Here is a 25,503-nt window from a genome sequence, read left to right on the forward strand (position 1 = left end):
GTGAGAAACTGACTAAGGAGTCCATAATTTGTGTAACAAAAAAATGCTTTATTAGGGATCAAGAACAATACTGGGAGGTTTTTTTCTGCCAAGGAAACAAAGATGTACATGTAAACTTGTCTCCAGCAGTAATCGTGTGAGAGGACCGCCTTTTCCACGTCAAGGCCAGCTACAGGAAATTTAGTGTCGTTGGAGGGTGTGTGCAACATTGTACCTGGATCTGCTGTTTCCATCATCAGTTCCATTGCACTTAGTGAAATCCCGCTAAGCGAGATCACACAAATGCACATTACCTCTGCACCACAGTGCAGTGTCAGTGCCAAGTCCACTGCTCTAAGAAGTTTTGTAGAGTTTAATATATCTTTATTTATATAACCCTTTTTGTCGAGGCCCTCATCAAGAATAGACTTCAGTTCCCTACAGTGTTGCTCACCATTATTGGCAGGGCTCCATTTTTTCATAGACTGTACAATATCTCAGAAATAATTGGAAATGTACCAAAGTTATATCCTTGAGATTTTTTAATTAGTGGTCCAAAGTAATACAATACAATAAAACATTTCTTTTCAACTTTCATGTTGCAATTTCAAAGATGAAGCAGAATAAACAGCATGTGCAGCAATAAAGCCATCACTAATTAATACTTGGTTGCACACCCTTTGGCATTGCTGACAGCCACCAAACATTTCTTGCAGCCATCTATAAGCTTCTTGCACTTCTCAGATGGAATTTTCTCTCATTCTTCCATTGCCGTTTGTTCAAGCTCTCGAATGTTTGCAGGATTCTTTTTCCCAATGGCAGATTTCAGCTCACCCCAAAGATTTTCAATGGGATTGAGGTCATAACTCATTGCTGGCCATTATAAAACAGTCCCTTTTTTTCTTTTTCAACCTTGTATACTTTTGGATGTGTGCTTTGGGTCATTGTCTTGCTGGAGGACCCATGATCTTCGACGCAAATCAAGTTTTCTTACACTGGATAGGACATTTCACTCTAAAATCTCTTGATAATTATATAATTTCATGATTCCTGTGATACGGTCAAGGCCTTCAATACCATATGCAGCAAAGCAACCCTGCAGCATTATGGATCCTCCACCATGCTTAAGTGTTGGTAAGGTGTTCTTTTCCTTAAAAGATTCATTGCGAAGTCTGTAAACAAACTGTTGCTTTGCATTGACAAAAAGCTCTATTTTTGTTTAATCTATCCACAGAACATTTTCCCAGAAGGATTGTGCTTTGTCAAGGTACTCTTTTGCAAAGATCAGTTGTTCATTTTTGTGTCTTTTTTAAGCAATTGTTTCTTCCTTGGCCTTTGCCCATAAAACTATGCTTGGTTTAGTGTGCAGATTATGGTACTTGTTGAAACCATGACCTCAGACTGTTCCAGATTGGCCTTCAGGTCTTTGGATGTTTGATGTGGTGTTTTTTCCACCATTCGCACCAACCTTCAAAGACATCTCTTGTCAATTTTCCTCTTCTCCCCAAGTCCTGGGAGGTTCTTGACAGTTCCATGCTTGGTAAACTTCTTAATAACTTTGCGCACTATTGAAAATTGGATACCAAGGTCATTGGAGATGGCCTTATACCCTTTGGAAGTCTTGTGTTTGCTAATAATAGCAGTTCTGATGTCCTCAGACAGCTTCTTTGTCACCATTGTGACAAAGGAACAGGGCTTACCATGTGTCTTTTTAAAACACTGAAGTCATCATACATTGGCTAATTCATGTCACATGGGCACTGACAATTAATCATGCATGAATCTCTTTTGACATTTACCACAGGCCAGTCAAAATGTGTTTCCATTAGCGATGAGCGAATATGTTCAGGATCCGAGCTCCAAACTTAAGTTTAACACAAATGTTGCACATTCGGATTTGTGATTGGAAATGCGAGCAAAATTTGATAAATTCGGTAAAATCTGTGTTTGTTTCACCGAGCACAGCACACATTTCTCAATCCACTGTAAAATCTGCGCTTGCACCTCATTCACAGTTCAGCAGTTTGTCCGTTTCACCGTACTCTGCCCTCTCTCAGCACCGCTGCCAGCCCTCGGTCCTGCAGTTGTGGTCACGTAAAAGATTGTTTCATCCTACACATGACAAAGCTAAGAGGTTGAACTCCACCATCTCAAATCTGTTGGCCACAGACATGCTGCCTTTCCGCCCGGCGGATACAGTTTCCAAAAGCTGATGGCCGTCGCAGTCCCCCAGTACCAGTTACCCAGTCGCCATTACTTCTCTAAGAACAACATCAGCCGTTCCTTGACTAAATCTATATCTGTCAGGATGCATTTCACCACAGACACCTGGACGAGTACACATGGCCAAGGATGTTACATCTCGCTTACTGGGATCTGGATGACTCTGGTGGCTGTGGGGACAGGCGTGGAAGGGGCTGCTCCACAAATCTTGGAATCCCCAAGGCTTGCAGAAGAAACCTCTGTATTTCCCACTTTCTCCACTGCTTCGGCGTCCTCCATCTCCTCTATGGCCTCCACCTGCGCAATCAACCTCTGCCTTAACAAGACACTAATTCCAACAGTGCAGAGCGAATCCACACCACCTCCATACTGCGCAGCCAGGGCTCACCACAATCAGGCAGTCTTCAAATTAACATGCCTTGGAGATTGTAGTCATACAGCTGAAGAGTTGTGGAAAGCTCTCCAGTCTCAGTTTCAGCAATGGCTATCTCCGCTGAACCTGGAGCCAGGGAAGGCAGTTACGGTGCAAACCTGTTGGCAGCCCTACACTGAGGCCAACTCACACACATGCCTTGCATGGCTCACGTCCTCAACCTGGTGGTACAGTGATTTCTCTGCCACTATCCCGGCCTGGATGAGCTGCTTCAGAAAGTACGGAAGCTGTGTGCTCACTTCCGCCATTCGCATCCCTCATGTCATCGACTTGCATCGATACAGAGGTCTTTGTCCATGCCAGTTAACAGGTTGATATGCGATGTGCCGACGTGGTGGAATTCCACTCTGCACTGCACAAGTTGCAGCAACTGTGGCAGCAGCAATGAGCCCTGACGCAGTATGTCATGTCATATAGCCTAAGCCAACGCAGTACGGACATGGGGCATATCACGTTTCTGGAGTGGGAACAAATTAAGGACCTCTGCACCCTTCTGCACAGTTTGGAAATGGCTACTAAACTAGTTAGCGCTGACAATGCCGTCATCAGCATCACTATTCCGGTCATCTACATGCTGGAGAAGACTTTGAATTGCGTGCGGCAGGAGGTAGTTGTCCCAGAAGAAAAGGAGGATGCGGAAGGGAGAAGAATGTCTCAAAGTTCCAGACTGTCGTCACACAGGTGGATGCCAGGTGACGGTGGTTTCCTGCGATCGAGGGGGTTTGTTGATACCAGATATACTGTTAGTAAAGGTGCAAGATCCAAGGAACAAATGGAGGAGGAAGAGGTGATGGGCGAGCAGCAGTCAGAAGATGAAGAGGATAATCATCCCCTCTCTGTTGAACATGGTTGGCAGGAGGGGACGGAGGAAACATGCATCAGTGTTACGCAGCCAAGAATAGAGTCTGGCTTTGGACCACCTGGAAGAGCCTGACATGAGTGCCTTCTTGCTGCACTTTCTGCAACATGATTCCCGTATAGTTAGGATTTGAAATAATGCTGACTAATGGGTTGCACACATTATAAGAGGAAATTCTGCCAGATGCTTCCAGCCCTGGAAAGGGACACGCTAATGTTGAAGTATCGAAACAAGCTTTTAAGCAACCTTAATAGAACTTTTCCCCAAGATAGGAATGAGGCACACAGTGTGCATCGCAGCTGTAGTCTTTCAACCTCCGGCGCGTCAGTTCGTCAACGCCAAAACATTAGCAGCAGCAGCAGAGTAAGTAGCAGAAGCAATTTCTGTGAGTTCGTTTGCACATTTTTTAGACCAGCTCTTTAACAAGCACAACAGAGTACAAGTCTGACACGTGGAGAACGAATGGAGAGGATGGTGGAGGACTATCTAGAGCTCAATACGAATACAATGAGGGTTTTGACCCTTTTACATTTTGGTCTTCAAAAATAGATGAATGGCCTGAGCTTGCCTGTCACGCCTTGGAGGTTTTATCATGCCCGGCAGTCAGCGTTCTATCAGAATGTGGAGAATCCTGATTGGGTCTCCATCTATTGGGTTGGCTGTAGTGGAAGAGGTGTCTGTCCCCATTATACTACTTATACTCTCGTGAAATTGATGCCACTTTGGTGGTTTTAGGCCCATATGTTTTCAAATGGGAACAGTCCTGATTGGGTCTCCATTTACTGGGTTGGCTGTAGGGGAAGAGGTATCATTCCTAATTGTACAATTTCTACTGTACTGAAATTGATGCCACTTTGTTGGTGTCTGCCAGTTATTTTTGGAAATGTGGGGAATCCTGATTGGGTCTCCATCTACTGGGTTGGCTGTGGTGGAAGAGGTATCTGTCCCCATTATGCTACTTATACTCTAGTAAAATTGATGCCACTTTGGTGGTTTTAGGCCAAATGTTTTCAAATGTGAACACTCCTGATTGGGTCTCCATCTACTGGGTTGGCTATAGGGGAAGAAGTGTCAGTTCTATTTCTACTGTACTGAAATTGATGCCACTTCGGTGGTATTAGGTCCTAATTTAGGGAAATGTGAACACCTCTGATTGGGTCTCCATGTGCTGGATTGGCTGCAATGGAAGAGGTTTTCTTCTCTATTACAATAGTTATACTCTAGTGAAAATATTTTTTTTCTGGCAGATATTGTTATCCATACAGGGGTACACAAACCTGTTAAACTCAAAATGGGTATATTAAACAGACTGCATCTCAGCTTAAAATTGTTTGGGTCAGATATTCTTCTCCACACAGGGGGAAGAAAAAAGGTTGGGTCCGAGCAGCTTCCTGACTCTTGACTGTACTGTGCTGTCACAGCAAGAAGAAGAGGAGGGTGACTGAGGGTGAGGAATGGAATAACACATTGGATGATGATGAGTTTAAACATCCAACTTGGTGTGAATCCAGAGGCACGCAGCTGAGTAGCTCATCTGAGGAGGTGGAGGAGGAAGACGAGGAGGTTACGTTGCATCCTATGGCGCAGACATGGAGTGATGCAAGCACGAGGAGCACTGCATCCTTAGCCACAACCGTGGCAGTGACCAGCAGTGGTCGCGGGTCTGCAGCTCGCAGGTGCGGCAAAGGTTGCCTAGCCTGGGCCTTTTTTGAGACCGAAAAGGATGATCCAGCTCACGTTATCTGCAAAAGTTTGCGATAAAAAACTCAGTAGAGGGAAAAAGTGCAATCATTTGACTACTATATGCATGAACCTTCACATGCGCAATCAACATGCATTACTCTGGCAATCTCACTGTGCTAAAATGCAGACCTCAACAACCATCAGCCGCCCCATCAACTGCATCTGCTGCTTCTTCCTCCTCCTCTCTTACCGTGCCAAGTATTGTCACATAGGTCTCCCACCGCAGAACTTCTGGTTCTCTACCCGCTCCAGTCAGGCTGAGTGAGAGCCCGTCAGCTGTAACAGAAGCAGACATGCCTGCTGTGTTTGTTTCACCGAGCACACCACATGTTTCTCAATCCACCGTAACATCTCCCCTTGCACCTCACTCATAGTCCAGCAGTTTGTTCGTTTCAACGTACTCCGCCCTCTCTCACCACTGCAGCCAGCTCTCGGTCCCACATGACAAAGCTAAGAGGTGGAACTCCACCATCTCCAATCTGTTGGCCACAGAAATGGTGGTGTCAGGCACTAATTTTTTGAACTGTGAACACATCTGTAGGGCTGCATTTTTACTGAGGAGGTAATGGGAGAACCTGGGGGAAACCCCCGCAAACATGGGGAGAACATACAAACTAGTTGCAGATGTTGTCCTCTATCATCATAAAGGAGTTAGCTCGTTGTCTAGGAGACCAAACACTGCTGCTGTCTACCTTCTGAACATTGTGTTGACGCTTGCAAGGTGTCAAGGGTTTACCGTGACAGAGAGGCATGTCTGATTCCTCCCACTCCTGCAGTCATTAGAAGCCTTTCGCCTTCATATTAATCAGTGCAGGGGTTAATCTGCTCAGTTGTGAGCTCCAGGAAGATTACCGTGGTTTAGGCTCTCAGCAGATTTGTCCCGTGCATCTCCTCAACTGTTTAACTCTGTACCCCAGCACATCAGACTCTCGCCTACCGGGCAAACCTTGAAAAGGAAACTGAAGACCCACTTCTTGTGACAAGCGTACAATGTGCGTTAAGCCTCGCTCCAGCATACCGCCTGGCATCAAAAACAGGATTTCGTGCCCGTTCCCACCGGGTACTGTGTGCCGTATTGAACTGTTTTAACTGTGGTGAACATCGCCGCCATTACCGCGTCGCCGCGCAGTACGGAAAGAAGAGGGGCGTAACCGCGGGAACTAGAGAGGTGTGACTGTTGGAAGCGCGTGAAACTCAAGCCCCACCTTGCGCCACGACGCCAAACCAGGAAGTGTTAGGTCCTGGAAGGAGACCGTCATCAAGCGCACGCTCTGATGTCAGCCGAGAGGGAAACGCAAGGTCCTGGAAAGAGACCGTCGCCTGTGGAGCTGCGGCCTACCCGATCAAAAGTAAAGGAGGTAGGCTATGGTTCACTAGGGGGGCGCAACCATGGCCGACGACCAGCAAAACGCCGGAGCACCGGTTAACGCTACTGATGCTCAACTCGCGCCCGGCACTGTTCAGGCCGGAGCAGCCGCCCCACCAGCAGGGGTCGCGATTCCAGTCATGCCCATGGCCCTGCCGTACATCCCCGGAGCAAAATGGCTTCCCCAGTATGATGGCAAACCAGACACCCTGTCTGGATTCAAGAGAAAGATATGCGGTGTATTGGACATGTATTCAATGACTGGTAAACAGAGGGTCGCTGTTGTGCTGGGACAATTGACTGGTGCCGCAGAGCGGGAAGTTGAAACCTGGACAGCTTCAGACCAAGAATCAGTATCCATTATCTTTAAGAGACTGCAAACTGTCTTTGAAAACCGCACTGAGACATATCTCCGGATGAGGTTCTACCACTGAACCCAGAAACCTGAGGACAGTATCTGGGACTATGCCTGGTGCTTACAGGAAGCCCTGTGGGCCCTGAAACAGGTGAGTCCAGCCAGCATACATGGTGAGGACAAAATGCTGACAGAACAGTTCATCCGGAGGTTGAGGTCTCAGGAGGAGAGCAGAACCGTACAGTGGTGGGCCTTAGATCATCCAAATGCCACCTTTGACGCCCTGAAAGACATGGCTATTAAGGGTCTGCAACCCCTGGCACCATCAGATACTGCTATCCAGCATTACTAGGGTGGGGCCACCCCAGTGCCCGCAGCACCCACTGCTCCTTCATTAACGGCTGAAACAAAAATGCAAACAGTGCCCCGTAGCGAGCTGGACAGCCTGCGCTCTGAAGTGCGTCAGCTAAGTAAAACCCTGGCCACTGTCCTGAGCACCCTGCAGCTACAGACGGAGCCCAAGCCGGAAGGAAGAATTCTACTCGCCGACTGTCCTGAAGATGTCCCCTGGATGAGGAGAAGAAGGAGGACAACGCCACCTCGTGGGAGGACCAACGACCAACGTCGCCCTCCAGGAGACTTCATCTGCTACCGTTGCCACAAGGCAGTCCACACCGCGCGGAACTGTCCTTTAAACGGGCAAACCCTGGGGCCAAGGGCCGACACCCAGGAGTAGATCAATCAGGCCCATCAAGCTGGTACGACCGGTTTGTAGGAGGAAGGACTTTCCTGTCCATCGTGCTGGACGGCATAGCAATACCTGCATTACTGGACACCGGCTCACAGGTAACCATCATACCTGATGTCCTCTACAAAAGGTACTGGTCCATAGATGAACTCCACCCGCCAGCCCCGAACCTCTCTGTGTATGCCTCTAACGGCCTTCCTCTTAACCTAGTAGGGGTTAAAGACATGACAGTGAAGGTGGATAGAGTGGAACTAAAAGACCAAGGACTAATTGTCATAGAATCTAACCCTGGTGATACCAATCCGTATATGATACTTGGTACAAATATTTACAAAAACAGGAGGACACTTGAGTATAGTGGCAAACAATTAATACAATTTTATTTAAATACATCATACAAAATTCTTGTAGAAAAAAGTTTAAAATAGCAGAAGGGGGTAAGGTGCAAGGTGCCCAAAGCTGGGAGGTACCCTGGGGGGAAGGGCGGTATAGAATAGTCAATTAGTCCATATAGTTATGAGAGGCAGCGGTGAGTACATATAACATGGAACAAAATCATGTTCAGTAGACATCAAAGTTGATACAATAAAGTGTACAAAGAGGCCAAGGCCTCATACAGAGAGACCAGATCCTGATACAAAAAAGTATCCTAGCACTAACTCAGAAAGTGTGAGTGAGGTCAATGGTCCCTATGATATAGATTAATATAGACTCACCACAAGCCAAAAGTATGGAAGGAGCCCAGAACCCCACAAGAGAGTCCCCAGCAGTGCAACGGGTAAAGTCGCGATATTATATTCGGTGAGAATTTCCGCAACCGAAGAATGAAATGTTCGCTCATCCCTAGTGTTCACATTAAATAAATTAGGGCCTGACAACACCGAAGTGGCATCAATTTCAGTAGATTAGAAGTAGTATAATGGGGACAGACACCTCTTCCACTACAGCCAACCCAGTAGATGGAGACCCAATCAGGATTCTCCACATTTACAAAAATTAGTGGCAGACACCAGCTTAGTGGCATCAATTTCACTACTGTAGAGAATGTAGAATTAGACACCAAAACTTCTAGTACAGCCAACCCAGCAGATTGAGACTCAATCAGGAGTGCACTATCCTCTCCAGTCGTTCACCACATGTCAGACTTTGTTCTCTGTTGTGCTGGTGCACAAGCTGGTCTAAAAAATGTGTGAAAGCACTCACAGAAATTGATTCTGCCACTTACACTACTTCAAGCCCATGCTGTATTGGTGGCTGGGTAACTCTGATGCTTGTTTCCTCCGTCCCCTTCCGTCAACACGCACAGAGAGTGGATGATTATCCTCTTCATCTTCTGACTGTTGCTTGGCCATCACCTCTTCCTCTTCCATTTGTTTCTCGCCTCTTGCACCTTCACTAACAGTTTTTATGATATCGCCAACCCCCCTCGATCGCAGTGAACCACCCTCACTTAGCACCCTCAGATGTCCCCTAGTATATGATGTTAGTAACAGAAGAAATTATTTTTTAGTGTGGATGAGGCCTGTATAACATAGGAGATAAGCTGTGAACAATTTAAAACTGACATTTCCCCTACTATATCACATTAGTAACAGAAGAAAGTATTTTTTATTGTGGATGAGGTCTGTATAACGTACGAGATATTCTCCAAACTATTTCAAACTGAGATGTCCCCTGCTGTATCACATTAGTAACAGAAGAAAGAATTTTTTTTACTGTGGATGAGACCTGTATAACATAGAATATATGCTCCAAGATATTTCTAACTCAGATATAGCCTGCTGTATCAGTTGCCTCGCAATCATGTTTCCGCACTTATTCTCCGAACGTTACCGATTTTCCCGAATTTAAGTAAAAATACTCGCCTTTCCAATCAGGAATCCGAATGTGCCACATTCGTGCTGAATTTAACTTTTTAGATTGGATTTCGAACATATTCTCTCATCACTATCTATGAGTAGTAATAATAAAGATTTTGTATCCGCGGTAAAGTTTGTCATAACCGGCCAGCCAGGGAATTGGTTCCATTGCCAATTATGGAAAGATCATGGATTCAACTGTCCATGGATTTCATCACGGATTTGCTTCTGTCTGATGGGAAAATTATTATTTGGGTGGTGGTTGACCGAATCAGTAAACAAGCTCATTTTATTCCTTTGTCATGGTTACCTAATGCAGAAACACTCTCCAGGTTGTTTATTTGTCATGTGGTGAGGTTACATGGAATTCCTTTTAACATTGTGTCTAATAGGGAGTGCAATTTGTCTCCAAGTTCTGGAGAGCTTTTTGTAAGAAACTGGGGATTGACTTGTCTTTTTTCTCTGCCTACCACCCTGAAACTATCAGACAGATAGAGAGGACAAATTAATCTTTGGAGCAAATGTTGAGTGGTTTTGTTGAAGCTCATTGTGACAACCCAGCTTTTGTTCTTAATTATGCCAAACATACTTTCTGATGGCCAAGAGCAATATACCTTTATTTTATGTTGACTTTTTAACCTGTGTTCTTTTTTGGTTGCTCAACACAGACAATTGTTCGTATAAACCTGAATGCTGATCGCTTGAGGTGATATTGGTAATTGAGGAATGGCTGTTATCTACATCTTATACCAGCTCTTACAATGAGGGCTTGTGTTATAGAATCGGTTTTGGGAGTTCCAGTACCCCTACCGCCAGTGCTGGACCCTTCTTCCGTGATGGCCCACAACCAAGGAAATTATCTTCGCTACAGAGATGTGCCAGTGTTTAATGAGTCTAACACAGAAGTTGATGAACATCTGCAGGATTTTGAGACCCTGATGCTGATGCACCAGGTACCCACAGCTGATTGGGCCAACTACCTGTATACAAGTTTGACTGGCCGTGCATGGGATGCTGTCCAGTCGCTTGAGCCTCAGGACTGCCTTAACTATTGGACTGTTAAAGATACCATATTGGCACTTTTTACCATCACCCCTGAGAGATATTGCACCAAGTTCCGAACTTTGTCTCGCCAGGGGGCCTCCTATGTAGAATTTGGCAGTCAACTCCGATGACACTGCAACCATTGGCTCGATGGTCGGGCTGCCCACTCTGCTGATGCCCTCAAAAACATGATCATTCTTGAGCAACTTATGGAGAAAATGGCTCCAGAAATACGAGAATGTGTAGCAGACCGGAAGCCCGAAACCCCAGAGCAAGCAGCCTGATTGGCCAACAAATTCACAGCCAATTGTCCCCACTGGAGACCTGATATGCCCACCTATCCCAGGAAACCCCCCAACCAAGGATTCGAGCAGCCAGCGGCCATTCGAGCAGGACTATCCCCCTACCCAGCAGAACCCCAACCAGCACAAAGGTTTACAAATAGGACTCGTGATTTACCCAACTCACAGAGCTGTTTTAAGTGCGGGCACCTTGGACACATGGCCAAAGATTGTCTACAGGACCGGGATCTCATGACTGAAGGCCAGTCTACTGGCCCATGCGGTTAACGTCTGCCAAGACTAGCCATCTGGGTCTGAGGGCTGCTAACCTCAGGATACACCAGCAGAGGAGGAAGTGATATACCCTGTTCACACCGTACCCCAGCCAACCTTCATAACCACCTCCAGCCGGTCAAGGTCAGTGATATCAAGGCCCAAGGACCACGGAAAATTGGGCCTTCCATCACCCTAGCCAGTTCAGATATTGTACCCCCAGAACACCATTTAACAGGCTGCCAAATGACTATCTCCCAGACAGGGGGTCAACGTCCGGGGATTGGGCGCATTTATATGGGCAATTTACCGGCTGATGTATGGAAAAAGGAGCTGGTGTTATTCCATCGGTACGGGCGGATCCGTACCATTGAGTTGAAGAATTGTGGGGGAGGTGGTGCTGCACTGTTCGCCTTAATCAGCTTCCAGGAACCACAGGATGCAGAGGATGCAGTGTGTAGATGCAATGGATATGAGCTTGGTTCTCGTCAATTACGTGTGGAGTTTCCCAGGTCAATCCAGAGACCATGGGGAGGATATGGAGGAGTCCCCTGGAGGAACGGACCCCCTCCCTAGCGAACTGAATACAGAGTTCTCGTCTCCAAGCTTCCACCATTGGGAAGTTGGCAGGATCTAAAAGATCATATACAAGAATTTTGAAGTGTCCGCTATGCTGATGTACACATTGATGGCATGGGGACTGTGGAGTTTATTCGCAAAGAAGATATGGAATATGCTTTGAGGAAACTGGATGATACAAAATTTAGTTCTCATGGAGGTGAGACCTCTTACATTCGTGTCTGTGCTTAAGACATGCTGATGGACTGTGCCCAATAAGTGTCATAGGAAACCTATCACGCCTAGCTAATTAAGAAGGGGGAGGTATGTGACAACCCAGCTTTTCTTATTAATTATGCCAGACATACTTTCTGATGGCCAAGAGCAATATACCTTTATTTTTATGTTGACTTTTTGATCTGTGTTCTTCTTTGGTTGCTTAACACAGACAATTGTTCGTATAAATCTGAATGCTGATCACTTGAGGTGATATTGGTAATTGATGAATGGTTGTTATTAGGGTTGAGCAAATTTGTTCGGCGAATGTTCGAAAGTTTCAAATTCGGCATGAATATGGCACATTCGCATTCGTGATCTCAAAGGCGAGCAAATTTTCTTAAAATCGGAAAAGTTTGACGAATTTGCATGGGACCGCGAATGCAGGGCAACCACGGCGTTTTGAACAGTTTTGTTTCCATAGTGCAAGTGTATGATGAGCAGTGACATGTGCCAGCTGAGTGTGGGGGCTGTGGAGAGCTTAGAACAGGTCAGATCAGCGGCGCACTGTTTTTTTTTTTTCCTGTGGGTGGTAACTTTAATTGAGGAAAGTGCAGCCAGCCAATCATAGCGCAGGCAGCATCTACACTGTCCAGACATAAGGGCTTCTGCAAATGGCTGCAGAAATCACATGTCCTCTCAATATAAAAAGCGGCCATGTTCCCTCAGCGCCATTATATCCATGTCATTGCTGGAGACAGACGCAGCTCAGTTTTCTCCTGTGTAATGAGATATTAGCTAGATAGATGGGCGCTTGTGTAGTAGTCAGATAGTGTAGATAATTCCTGAGCTGTGTACCTCTGCAACCGCTGGTGCAGCACATTTTTGGTGTTCTTGTGCAAGTACTGAGATTCTGACAGAAACAGAGGGCCCATGCCATGCAATAGTGCTGTGCACCGCTGGTATAAATCTCCATGTCTCAGTATACCTTGAATCTTTTTTAGCACTTGCTAATGTGATCAAGCAAGCGCAGTGCACCTTTTCATTTAATGAGGTAGAAATTGTGCTCTGCACAGTCTGCAGAGCTTCTTATTGCAGAGCACAAAATCTGTTTGTTTTTCTGTTGCTATTCTGATATTGAAAGTTGTGTGCACTAAAGGTTTTTTTAGTGTCAGATACTATTTTAGTGGAGTTGAACTTCAGCTGGTTTCACAGCAAAAAAAATATTTTTTCCTGTGCCAAAAGTCATACAGTGCTATAAGCCAGCTACTACGTCAGTGGCGGTCAAATTCAGCTTGTACTCACAATCAAACCTATATATATTTTTGGTTGGCAGGCAGAGTCCACCAAAGGTTTTTTACTGTGGCAAAGTTGATCCAGTCTGCTAAAAGGCAGATCCTATTTTAGTGGTGTTGAACTTGTCCTGGTTTCACAGTAAAAAAAAAAACAAAAACACTTCTCTTACTATGCCCAGTCCAAAAAATATTTTTTCCTGTGCCAAAAGTCATACAGTGCTATTAGCCAGCTACTATGTCAGTGGTGGTCTAAGTCAGCTGGATGCAGCGCTTATCTACTGATACAGCTGGCTAGATCTGAGTTTGAAATATTTTGGAGCATACAGTGCTGGCCAAAAGTATTGGCACCCCTGCAATTCTGTCAGATAATACTCAGTTTCTTCCTGAAAATGATTTCAATCACAAATTCTTTGGTATTATTATCTTCATTTAATTTGCTTGCAAGGAGAGAATGAAGCAAAAATCAAATCATTGATCATTTCACACAAAACTCCAAAAATGGGCCAGACAAAAGTATTGGCACCCTCAGCCTAATACTTGGTTGCACAACCTTTAGCCAAAATAACTGTGAACAACCGCTTCCAGTAGCCATCAATGAGTTTCTTACAATGCTCTGCTGGAATTGTAGACCATTCTTCTTTGGCAAACTGCTCCAGGTCCCTGATATTTGAAGGGTGCCTTCTCCAAATTGCCATTTTGAGATCTCTCCACAGGTGTTCTATGGGATTCAGGTCTGGACTCATTGCTGGCCACCTTAGAAGTCTCCAGTGCTTTCTCTCAAACCATTTTATAGTGCTTTTGGAAGTATGTTTTGGGTCATTGTCCTGCTGGAAGACCCATGACCTCTGAGGGAGACCCAGCTTTCTCACACTGGGCCCTACATTATGCTGCAAAATTTGTTGGTAGTCTTCAGACTTCATAATGCCATGCACACGGTCAAGCAGTCCAATGCCAGAGGCAGCAAAGCAACCCCAAAACATCAGGGAACCTCTGCCATGTTTGACTGTAGGGACCGTGTTCTTTTCTTTGAATGCCTCTTTTTTTTTTTGTACACTCTATGTTGATGCTTTTTGCCCAAAAGCTCTACTTTTGTCTCATCTGACCAGGGAACATTCTTCCAAAACGTTTTAGGCTTTCTCGGGTAAGTTTTGGCAAACTCCAGCCTGGCTTTTTATGTCTCGGGGTAAGAAGTGGGGTCTTCCTGGGTATCCTACCATACAGTCCCTTTTCATTCAGACGTCGACGGATAGTACGGGTTGACACTGCCGTACCCTCGGACTGCAGGGCAGCTTGAACTTGTTTGGATGTTAGTCGAGGTTCTTTATCCACCATCCGCACAATCTTGCGTTTAAATCTCTCGTCAATTTTTCTTTTCCGTCCACATCTAGGGAGGTTAGCCACAGTGCCATGGGCTTTAAACTTCTTGATGACACTGCGCACGGAAGACACAGGAACATTCAGGTCTTTGGAGATGGACTTGTAGCCTTGAGATTGCTCATGCTTCCTCACAATTTGGTTTCTCAAGTCCTCAGACAGTTCTTTGGTCTTCTTTCTTTTCTCTATGCTCAATGTGGTACACACAAGGACACAGGACCGAGGTTGAGTCAACTTTAATCAATGTTAACTGGCTGCAAGTGTGATTTAGTTATTGCCAACACTTGTTAGGTGCCACAGGTAAGTTACAGGTGCTGTTAATTACACGAATTAGAGAAGCATCACATGATTTTTCAAACAGTGCCAATACTTTTGTCCACCCCCTTTTTTAGGTTTGGTGTGGAATTGTATCCAATTTGGCTTTAGGACAATTCTTTTTGTGTTTTTTCATTGAAGACAAATTAAATGAAGATAATAATACCAAAGAATTTGTGATTGCAATCATTTTCAGGAAGAAACTGAGTATTATCTGACAGAATTGCAGGGGTGCCAATACTTTTGGCCACCACTGTATATTCTATGTCATACTGGCCTCAGGGCCGATGTCAGCACCCGGCACACCCTGGCAAGTACCAGGGCCCTGAGCAGGCGCGGGGGGGGTCCACTTGCCCTCAGGCACCCCGCCGCGCTTTGGGACCCGTGAGCGGAGGAGAGCGGTGTCAGCGCCCACTTTCCCCCACTTGCTTAGGGCCCCGGCAGCCAGCACAATATTTGCCTCTCCCCATGCCACTGCAGCAGCTCCAGTCTCTTCAGCGGCTGCTGCACTGTGACGTCTCAGGTCAGAGTGCACGGTGACGTCTTAGCACCGCGCCCTCTCCTGAGCCGTCACAGCACAGATCGGGAAGACGCTGGCGACGCTGGAGTCCGGAGCAGCGGCAGCAGGTGAGGAGAAGTGAGGTGAGTGATTGATTTTATTTTTTTAATGTATGGAGGCATGGGGCATTATATAGGGGGGGGGGAACGAGTGACATCTAGCATGGGGCATTAAAAGGGGGGGAGTGACATCCTGCATGGGGCATTAAAAGGGGGGAAAGTGACATCCTGCATGGGGCATTATAAGGGGGAGGTGTGACATCCTGCATGGGGCATTATAAGGGCATGGGGAAGTGACATCCTGCATGGGGCATTATAAGGGCATGGGGAAGTGACATCCTGCATGGGGCATTAAAAGGGGGGGAAGTGACATCCTGCATGGGGCATTATATGGGGGGAAGTGACATCCTGCATGGGGCATTATGAGGGAGGGGACTGTGTGACATCCTGCATGGGGCATTATAAGGGGGGTGACATCCTGCATGGAGCATTATAAGGGGGGTGACATCCTGCATGGGGCATTATAAGGGGGGTGGCATCCTGCATGGGGCATTATAAGGGGGGGTGAAATCCTGCATGGGGCATTATAAGGGGGGAAGAGCCTGCGTGGGGCATTATGTGGAGGGAACAGCCTGCATGGAGCATTATGTGGGGGCACAGCCTGCATGGAGCATTATATGGGGGCCAGTATTCTGTATGGAGTGTTGTATGGGGGCCAGTATCCTGTATGGAGCGTTATATGGGGGCCAGTATCCTGTATGGAGCATTATATGGGTCCCAGTATCCTGTATGGAGCATTTTATGGGGGCCAATATTCTGTATGGAGCGATTCGCCGGTTTCTGAGCTATTGTTGAATTTACTATAGATTTACTATAGATATCGCTCATGTAATGTAAGTGAAAGTGAAATCGTTGGCATTGTACTATATATATATTTCTCTGCGGTATCTGTGCATCATGAATCGTGGTTTGTGTTAAAGGGGCCCACTGAGACTCTTTTGCCCAGGGCCCACAAAAACCAGGAGCCGGCCCTGACTGGCCTCATCCACATTCAAAAAAAAATTTCTTCTGTTCCTAAAGTAATACAGCAGGGGACATCTCAGTTTGAAAATGTTTGGAGAATATCTCGTAGGTTTTATCAGCCTTATGCACACTAACAAATTTACTTTGTCTGTTAGTAACATTATACAGCAGGCCATATCTTACCTTGTCATTTAGTGTCGCTGAAATTCAGGTGTGTGCTGAGCTATTGAGTAGGAAAAAAACATATTTTTCTCTACTTAATTGCATGCTCCTACCAGTGACCAACATGAGTGGGAAAAATAGAGGGCGTGGTGGAAGGGGGAATAGGCTTGGTGCTCAAGGTGTATGTGGGGTACGTGGTAATGTTAGTGAAAGCACAAGTGAAGCAACACAAACAGGTCCTATCCAAAGACAACTGACAACTTATGTTAGTGGACAGCCTACTGCACTCCCTTCCTTTGGCAGCCACACAGCGATACGCCTTGTTGATAAGGCCCAAAAAGAGCAGGTGGATGGCAAGCTCTCTTCTCTTCTTCCTCCACCTCAACATCACAGTCCACAGAGGTGGCACCTCAATTACCAATGCTTCCCTCCGTGTCACAACTGGCCAACTGCCCAACTTAAGCGAACCACAGATGGACTAGTCTGTAGAACTCTTCACCCATTCTATACCACGGGCATCAGAAGTGTACTCCAAACAGTCACAGAGTCAAGGGGAGGAAAGCATCTGCAATGATACCCAAAAATTTTTTAGCATGGATTCGGGGCAGAACGAAGTAGGGTCCAAGCAGGTTCCTGACTAGAGATGAGCGGTGTTCGACTAGAACTGTTCGCCAATCTCAAATTCGAGCTGTTTTGGGCGGTGTTCGAGTTGTTCGACGAACCCGAACGATTTGCAAAAAATTCGGCTGTTCGAGGTTATGTTCGATAACTGTTCGTGCACCAAAAGCGTGTCCTGCATGTCTGGCGCTATTTAGAGCACCAATCATGCAGGGATTGTCTGCCACTCACTGTAATGCCACAGCCATGGTGGTTGTGGCATTACAGTGGTTGCCCAAATCGATGGGAACAGTGCCAACAGTGAAACATGAAAAGCCGGCAATTCAGCAGCGGCATACACCTGTACCCGACAATTTAGAACCGAAAGAATAGGGCATCACACATAGATTAGATAGATAGAAACATGTCAGCCACATATATACGAAGTACAGTGACAGTGTTGCTTACTGTACTTGTCATTTAGCGTAAAGGATTTATCAAAAAAAATAATAGTGTTTTCATGCACCGTCTCTTTAAAAAAGCCGGCCGGCAATTCAGCATCTGTACCGGACAATTTATAACAGACAGAATAGAGCTTCACACATAGATTAGATAGATAGAAACATGTCAGCCACATATATACGAAGTACAGTGACAGTGTTGCTTACTGTACTTGTCATTTAGCGTAAAGGATTTATTAAAAAATATAATAGTGTTTTCATGCACTGTCTCTTTAAAAAAGCCGGCCGGCAATTCAGCAGCGGTACCCGACAATTTATAACAGACAGAATAGAGCTTCACACATAGATTAGATAGATAGAAACATGTCAGTCACATATATATGAAGTACAGTGATAGTGTTGGTTACTGTACTTGTCATTTAGTATTAAAATAAAGGATTTATTATTAAAAAAATTGGCGTGGGGTTCCCCTTAATTTTAGGCTCTAGCGGAGGTTAAGCAGACGGCTGGGGCAGATGTTTGAAGCCTGGGAAGGGGGTAATACCCACGGAGCTTCCCAGGCTACTAATATCAGCCCCCAGCTGAATACATAGCCTTTACTAGCTATTAAAATGGGGGACACCCCAAAAAAAATGACGTGGGGTCCCCCCTAATTTAATAGCTAGCAAAGGCTAGGCAGACAGCTGGGGGCTGATATTAATAGCCCAGGAAGGGAGCCATGAATATTGGCCCCCTCCCAGGCTAGAAACACCAGCCGTCAGCCACCCCAGAAATGGCGCATTCATAGGATGCGCCAATTCTGGCACTTAGCCTCGCTCTTCCACGCTGCCCTGGTGCGGTGGCAGGGGGTAATAGGGTTGGGGTTGATGTCAGCTTATAATGCCAGCTGACATCAAGCCCAGGTTAGTAATGGAGAGGCGTCTATAAGACACCCCCATTACTAACCCCATAGTCAAAGTTAAAAAAAACACAAACACCCAGAATAAAGTCCTTTAATTGAAATAAAGACACAATCCTTTATTGTTCTAAATTAAACCATACTTACTGTCACGCCCATTCCAGCTGAAGCCAACGATCTCCTGCAATAAAAGAAAAATAATAAAGCAACCTCATCCTTACCTTTCCATGGTTCCCACGACAGCTTCAGCTCTGCTACATCGAGATGACAGGCTGGACCGCAGCAGAACGCCGCCATCCAGCCTGTCATCCCGCAGACACTGAGAAGCGCAGGCTTGCTTGCGCTGCTCAGCGTCTCTCTGTGACGACATCCAGATGAGCCGAGTTCATGTCCAATGAACTCGGCTCACCTCATGCACGTCACTGAACTCGGCTCACCTCATGCACGTCACTGACAGCGTGGGAAAATTCTCACGCTGAAGCGGTGAGTGCAGGAGAATTCTCCCACGCTGTCAGTGACGTGCATAAGGTGAGCTCATGTCCAATGAACTCAGCTCACCTCCTGCACTTCACTGACAGCGTGGGAGAATTCTCCTGCACTCAGCGCTTCAGCGTGAGAATTCTCCCACGCTGAAGCGCTGAGTGCAGGAGAATTTTCCCACGCTGTCAGTGACGTGCATAAGGTGAGCTCATGTCCAATGAACTCAGCTCACCTCCTGCACGTCACTGACAGCGTGGGAGAATTCTCCTGCACTCAGCGCTTCAGTGTGAGAATTCTCCCACGCTGAAGCGCTGAGTGCAGGAGAATTTTCCCACGCTGTCAGTGACGTGCATGAGGTGAGCCGAGTTCATTGGACATTAACTCGGCTCATCTGGATGCCCTCACAGAGAGACACTGTGGAGCGCAAGCAAGCCTGCGCTTCTCAGTGTCTGCGGGATGAGAGGCTGGATGGCAGCGTTCTGCTGCGGTCCAGCCTGTCATCTCGATGTAGCAGAGCTGAAGCTGTCATGGGAACCATGGAAAGGTAAGGATGATGTTGCTTTATTATTTTTCTTTTATTTCAGGAGATCGTTGGCTTCAGCTGGAATGGGCGTGATGGTAAGTATGGTTTAATTTAGAACAATAAAGAATTGTGTGTTTATTTCAATTAAAGGACTTTTTTCTGGGTGTTGTGTTTTTTTTAAATACTTTACTAGAAATTCATGGTGGTCATGTCTAATATTGGCGTGACCCCATGAATTTCGGGCTTAGGGCCAGCTGATAATGCCAAGCTGGCCCTAACCCCTTTATTACCCAGTGAGCCACCGCACCAGGGCCCTGGATGAGTTGGGTACAGCGCCAGAAGATGGCGCTTCTATGAACGCGCCATTTTCCGGGGTGGCTGCGGACTGCAATTTGTAGCGGGGGGGGGCCCAGAAAGCTTGGGCCTCCCTGCGCTGCAGATTCCAGCCCCCAGCTGCCTAGTTGTACCTGGCTGGACACAAAAATAGGGCGAAGCCCCACGTACTTTTTTTTTAATTATTTCATGAATTTCATGAAATAATTAAGAAAAAAAGGCCTTCCCTATATTGTTGTGTCCGGCCAGGTACAAATAGGCAGCTGGTGGTTGGGGGCAGCCCGTTCCTGCCTGCTGTACCTGGCTGGACACAAATATAGTGCGAAGCCCCACGTCAATTTTTTTTTAATTATTTCATGAATTTCCTGAAATAATTTAAAAAAATTGAAGTGGGGCTTCGCACTATATTTGTGTCCAGCCAGGTACAGCAGGCAGGAACGGGCTGCCCCCATCCACCAGCTGCCTATTTGTACCTGGCCGGACACAACAATATAGGGAAGCCCTTTTTTTCTTAATTATTTCATGAATTTCATGAAATAATTAAAAAAAATTGAAGTGGGGCTTCGCACTATATTTGTGTCCAGCCAGGTACAGCAGGCAGGAACGGGCTGCCCCCAACCACCAGCTGCCTATTTGTACCTGGCCGGACACAACAATATAGGGAAGGCCTTTTTTTCTTAATTATTTCATGAAATTCATGAAATAATTAAAAAAAAAAGTACGTGGGGCTTCGCCCTATTTTTGTGTCCAGCCAGGTACAACTAGGCAGCTGGGGGCTGGAATCTGCAGCGCAGGGAGGCCCAAGCTTTCTGGGCCCCCCCCCGCTACAAATTGCAGTCCGCAGCCACCCCGGAAAATGGCGCGTTCATAGAAGCGCCATCTTCTGGCGCTGTACCCAACTCATCCAGGGCCCTGGTGCGGTGGCTCACTGGGTAATAAAGGGGTTAGGGCCAGCTTGGTATTATCAGCTGGCCCCAAGCCCAAAATTCATGGGGTCACGCCAGTATTAGACATGACCGCCATGAATTTCTAGTAAAGTATTTAAAAAAAACACAACACCCAGAATAAAGTCCTTTAATTGAAATAAAGACACAATTCTTTATTGTTCTAAATTAAACCATACTTACCATCACACCCATTCCAGCTGAAGCCAACGATCTCCTGCAATAAAAGAAAAATAATAAACCAACCTCATCCTTACCTTTCCATGGTTCCCACGACAGCTTCAGCTCTGCTACATCGAGATGACTGGCTGGACCGCAGCAGAACGCTGCCATCCCGCCTGTCATGCCGCAGACACTGAGAAGCGCAGGCTTGCTTGCGCTCCTCACTGTCTCGCTGTGACGGCATCCAGATGAGCCGAGGTCATGTCCAATGAACTCGGCTCACCTCATGCACGTCACTGACAGCGTGGGAAAATTCTCACGCTGAAGTGCTGAGTGCAGGAGAATTCTCCCACGCTGTCAGTGATGTGCATGAGGTGAGCTCATGTCCAATGAACTCAGCTCACCTCCTGCACGTCACTGACAGCGTGGGAAAATTCTCCTGCAATCAGCGCTTCAGCGTGAGAATTTTCCCACGCTGTCAGTGACGTGCATGAGGTGAGCCGAGTTCATTGGACATGAACTCGGCTCATCTGGATGTCGTCACAGAGAGACGCTGAGCAGCGCAAGCAAGCCTGCGCTTCTCAGTGTCTGCGGGATGACAGGCTGGATGGCGGCGTTCTGCTGCGGTCCAGCCTGTCATCTCGATGTAGCAGAGCTGAAGCTGTCGTGGGAACCATGGAAAGGTAAGGATGAGGTTGCTTTATTATTTTTCTTTTATTGCAGGAGATCGTTGGCTTCAGCTGGAATGGGCGTGATGGTAGGTATGGTTTAATTTAGAACAATAAAGGATTGTGTCTTTATTTCAATTAAAGGACTTTATTCTGGGTGTTTGTGTTTTTTTTAACTTTGACTATGGGGTTAGTAATGGGGGTGTCTTATAGACGCCTCTCCATTACTAACCTGGGCTTGATGTCAGCTGGCATTATAAGCTGACATCAACCCCAACCCTATTACCCCCTGCCACCGCACCAGGGCAGCGTGGAAGAGCGAGGCTAAGTGCCAGAATTGGCGCATCCTATGAATGCGCCATTTCTGGGGCGGCTGACGGCTGGTGTTTCTAGCCTGGGAGGGGGCCAATATTCATGGCTCCCTTCCTGGGCTATTAATATCAGCCCCCAGCTGTCTGCCTAGCCTTTGCTAGCTATTAAATTAGGGGGGACCCCACGTCATTTTTTTTGGGGGGTCCCCCATTTTAATAGCTAGTAAAGGCTATGTATTCAGCTGGGGGCTGATATTAGTAGCCTGGGAAGCTCCGTGGGTATTACCCCCTTCCCAGGCTTCAAACATCTGCCCCAGCCGTCTGCTTAACCTCCGCTAGAGCCTAAAATTAAGGGGAACCCCACGCCAATTTTTTTAATAATAAATCCTTTATTTTAATACTAAATGACAAGTACAGTAACCAACACTGTCACTGTACTTATTATATATGTGACTGACATGTTTCTATCTATCTAATCTATGTGTGATGCTCTATCTTTCTGTTCTAAATTGTCGGGTACCGCTGCTGAATTGCCGGCCGGCTTTTTTAAAGAGACAGTGCATGAAAACACTATTATTTTTTTAAATAAATCCTTTACACTAAATGACAAGTACAGTAAGCAACACTATCACTGTACTTATTATATATGTGACTGACATGTTTCTATCTATCTAATCTATGTGTGAAGCTCTATTCTTTCTGTTCTAAATTGTCGGGTACAGATGCTGAATTGCCGGCCGGCTTTTTTAAAGAGACGGTGCATGAAAACACTAATATTTTTTTTAATAAATCCTTTACACTAAATGACAAATGCAGTAACCAACACTGTCACTGTGCTTCTTATATGTGTGACTGACATGTTTCTATCTATCTAATCTATGTGTGATGCTCTATTCCTTCTTGTCTAAATTGTCGGGTACCGGTGTATGCCGCTGCTGAATTTGCCGGCCGGCTTTTTTAAACAGAGTGTCTTCTGAGCAGTTTGTCAGCTTTTGGACACCTTTGCAGGTGTTTTCTATGTGTTTCTATGTGTTTTTGTTTGCCTGCCATTGGTTTTAACGGTGTTCGACGGTGTTCTAAGGTGTTCGACGAACAGTTCGACGAACAGTTCCTCGAACATCCCGGTGTTCGACGAACCGAACCGAACCCGAACACTACGGGGGTGGCTCAACACTATTCCTGACCCTCGCCACCAGACGTTAACTGCAGGGGAGGGAGGTGATCCTGATTAGACTCAGATACCTGAGGCTCAAACAAACTGTACTGTGCTGTCAGGGCAACAAGAGGAGAAGGGTCACTCTGAAGGCGAGGAATGGGATAACACATTGGATGATGACGAGGTTGTTATTTGGTGTGAACCCAGAGTCACGCAGCCGAGTAGCTCATCTAAGGAGGTAGAGGAGGAAGACAAGGAGGCTACATTTCACCCTACGGCACAGACATGGAGTGATGCAAGCTGTTAGAACTCTCCTGTTAGGTTTTTTTTAGTTTGCTGGTCACATGACCATTTTTGCCTATTTAATCCGGCTCCGCCCTCCTGGTCTTGCTGGACTTCATTGTATTTACTACTCTTGAGCTAGCTTGGTGCTCTGTTGCCGTTCTCTGTTAGTTTTGCTAGGTCTTCTGACCTCTATGCTTTTTGTTGTGTGTTTGTCTTTGACTGCTACTATTTCTGCTAGGAGGTGTCCAACTTATCCCAGTCCCTAGTTCTTGTAGGGATCCCTCCCTCACATCTATAGGTCTTCGTACAGACTAGCCGAGGACTTTAGCGGGTCTGATCGCAGGATCAGGTTCCCCGTTACATCGTAGGGATCTAGTTTAGTTCTATTGTAGGGACAGTTCTCCTGTCTTTCCTTAGTCCCTGTAGCAGATCATAACAGTAAGTCCAGCCCTAAAAGAAAAAAAAAAATTTTCTCTAAGGAAAGACCTCCAGTTTTCCATCATGGTCTCGGTTCAAGATTTGGCTCAACGCTTGCAGGGACTCTCTCTGGAGGTGGCCGAGCTCCAACAACACATGAGTAGATGTTCTGGAGCGCATTTTGTGGAACCAAAGGTACGTCTGCCTGATCTATTTTTTGGCGAACAACAAGATTTTTTTTCTTTTAAAAATTCTTGTTTATTGTATTTTCGTTTGAGACCCGGATCCTCTGGTGATGAATCACAGCGCATAGGGTTCATAATGTCACTTTTGCGCAAAGATCCTCAGGGATGGGCCTTCTCTCTCCAACCTAGTGATCCGTGCTTTAGATCAGTGGATAGTTTTTTTTCTGCTTTGGGTTTGTTGTATGATGATCCTGATCATGTCTCATCTGCTGAGTCTGAATTGAGACGTTTGAGGCAGGGATCAGGTAATGTGGAAAAATATTGTTCTCACTTCCGTCGGTGGTCTGCCCAGGTGGGGTGGAACGATTCAGCTTTGAAAAGCTTGTTTCTTGCAGGGCTAGGTGAAAGGGTTAAGGATTTACTGATTGCTTATCCCACACCTGGAAACTTGCAGGAGGCAATGCAATTAGCTATACAGGTGGACAGGAGACTGCGTGCAAGGGTTAATGAGAGCAAATCCTCTGCTATGTCAGCTTTGAGTCCTGAGAGGGTCTGTGCTGACAATGGAGAGCCGATGGAGATTGGGGCGATGACACCCCGCTCTCAGGAAAAAGACCGCAGGCTTTCTGAAGGCTTGTGCTTCTATTGCGGAAATTCTGGTCATTTTATTAAGAACTCTGTGCTTCGTATGAAGAAAGAAACAAAAATGGTCAGTTATGCCCGTATTGCCTGTTTAAATTCTAAGGGAGTATTCCTATCTGCCACTACTGCTGCTCAGGATGAATTAATTGAATTTCGGGTATTTGTGGATTGTGGTTCTACTCTGAATGTGATTGATGGGGGATTCTTGGAAAAACTTAGATTAGAACCTAAAACTTTGTCATCCCCTATTGCTGTGGTTTCTGTTGATGGCTCTCCCTTGAAGAGTGTTACTCATAAGGTCTGTGAATTTCCCCTCACTATTAATGGTATTCACCAAGAAAATTTGGATTTGGTGGTATTGGATAATTTGCCTTCTCCAGTAATATTGGGGTTACCCTGGTTAAAATTGCACAATCCTGTACTGGATTGGTCTACCAATGAAATTAAGTCCTGGAGCCCTAAGTGTTATGACAAGTGTTGTAACGGACGTATTGCTGCTGTGGATAAAGGGGAATTGCCTGTACCTATTCAGGATTTTTGGAGAGTTTTTTCTGAGGAGGAGTCACAAATTTTGCCTCCCCATAGAGACTATGATTGTACCATTGAATTTGTCCCTGGAGCGACTCTTCCTAAAAGTCGTTTATTTAATCTTACTATTCCTGAGAGAAAGGCTTTGGAGGAATACATACAGACAAGCTTGGCCGCCGGTCACATTAGGCCTTCCAAGTCTCCTGTGGCTGTTGGATTTTTTTTTGTAAAAAAAAAAGATGGCGGTTT

The 25,503-nt window shown here is 46.1% G+C and overlaps 1 protein-coding gene and 1 pseudogene across 4 annotated transcripts in view; one reads left to right on the forward strand and one right to left on the reverse strand.

Moving 5' to 3' along the window:
* Positions 1–25,503, reverse strand: part of LOC141259036 (beta-galactoside alpha-2,6-sialyltransferase 1-like) — a 189,250-nt gene that overhangs the window by 88,041 nt on the left and 75,706 nt on the right. The window lies entirely within an intron of this gene.
* On the forward strand, positions 10,402–11,973 carry LOC141258505 (serine/arginine-rich splicing factor 9 pseudogene; annotated as a pseudogene).

The sequence above is a fragment of the Phyllobates terribilis genome, unplaced genomic scaffold (assembly GCF_046119375.1).
Source record: "Phyllobates terribilis strain yellow unplaced genomic scaffold, ASM4611937v1 Scaffold_3__8_contigs__length_932513732, whole genome shotgun sequence".
NCBI classification, from domain to species: domain Eukaryota; kingdom Metazoa; phylum Chordata; class Amphibia; order Anura; family Dendrobatidae; genus Phyllobates; species Phyllobates terribilis.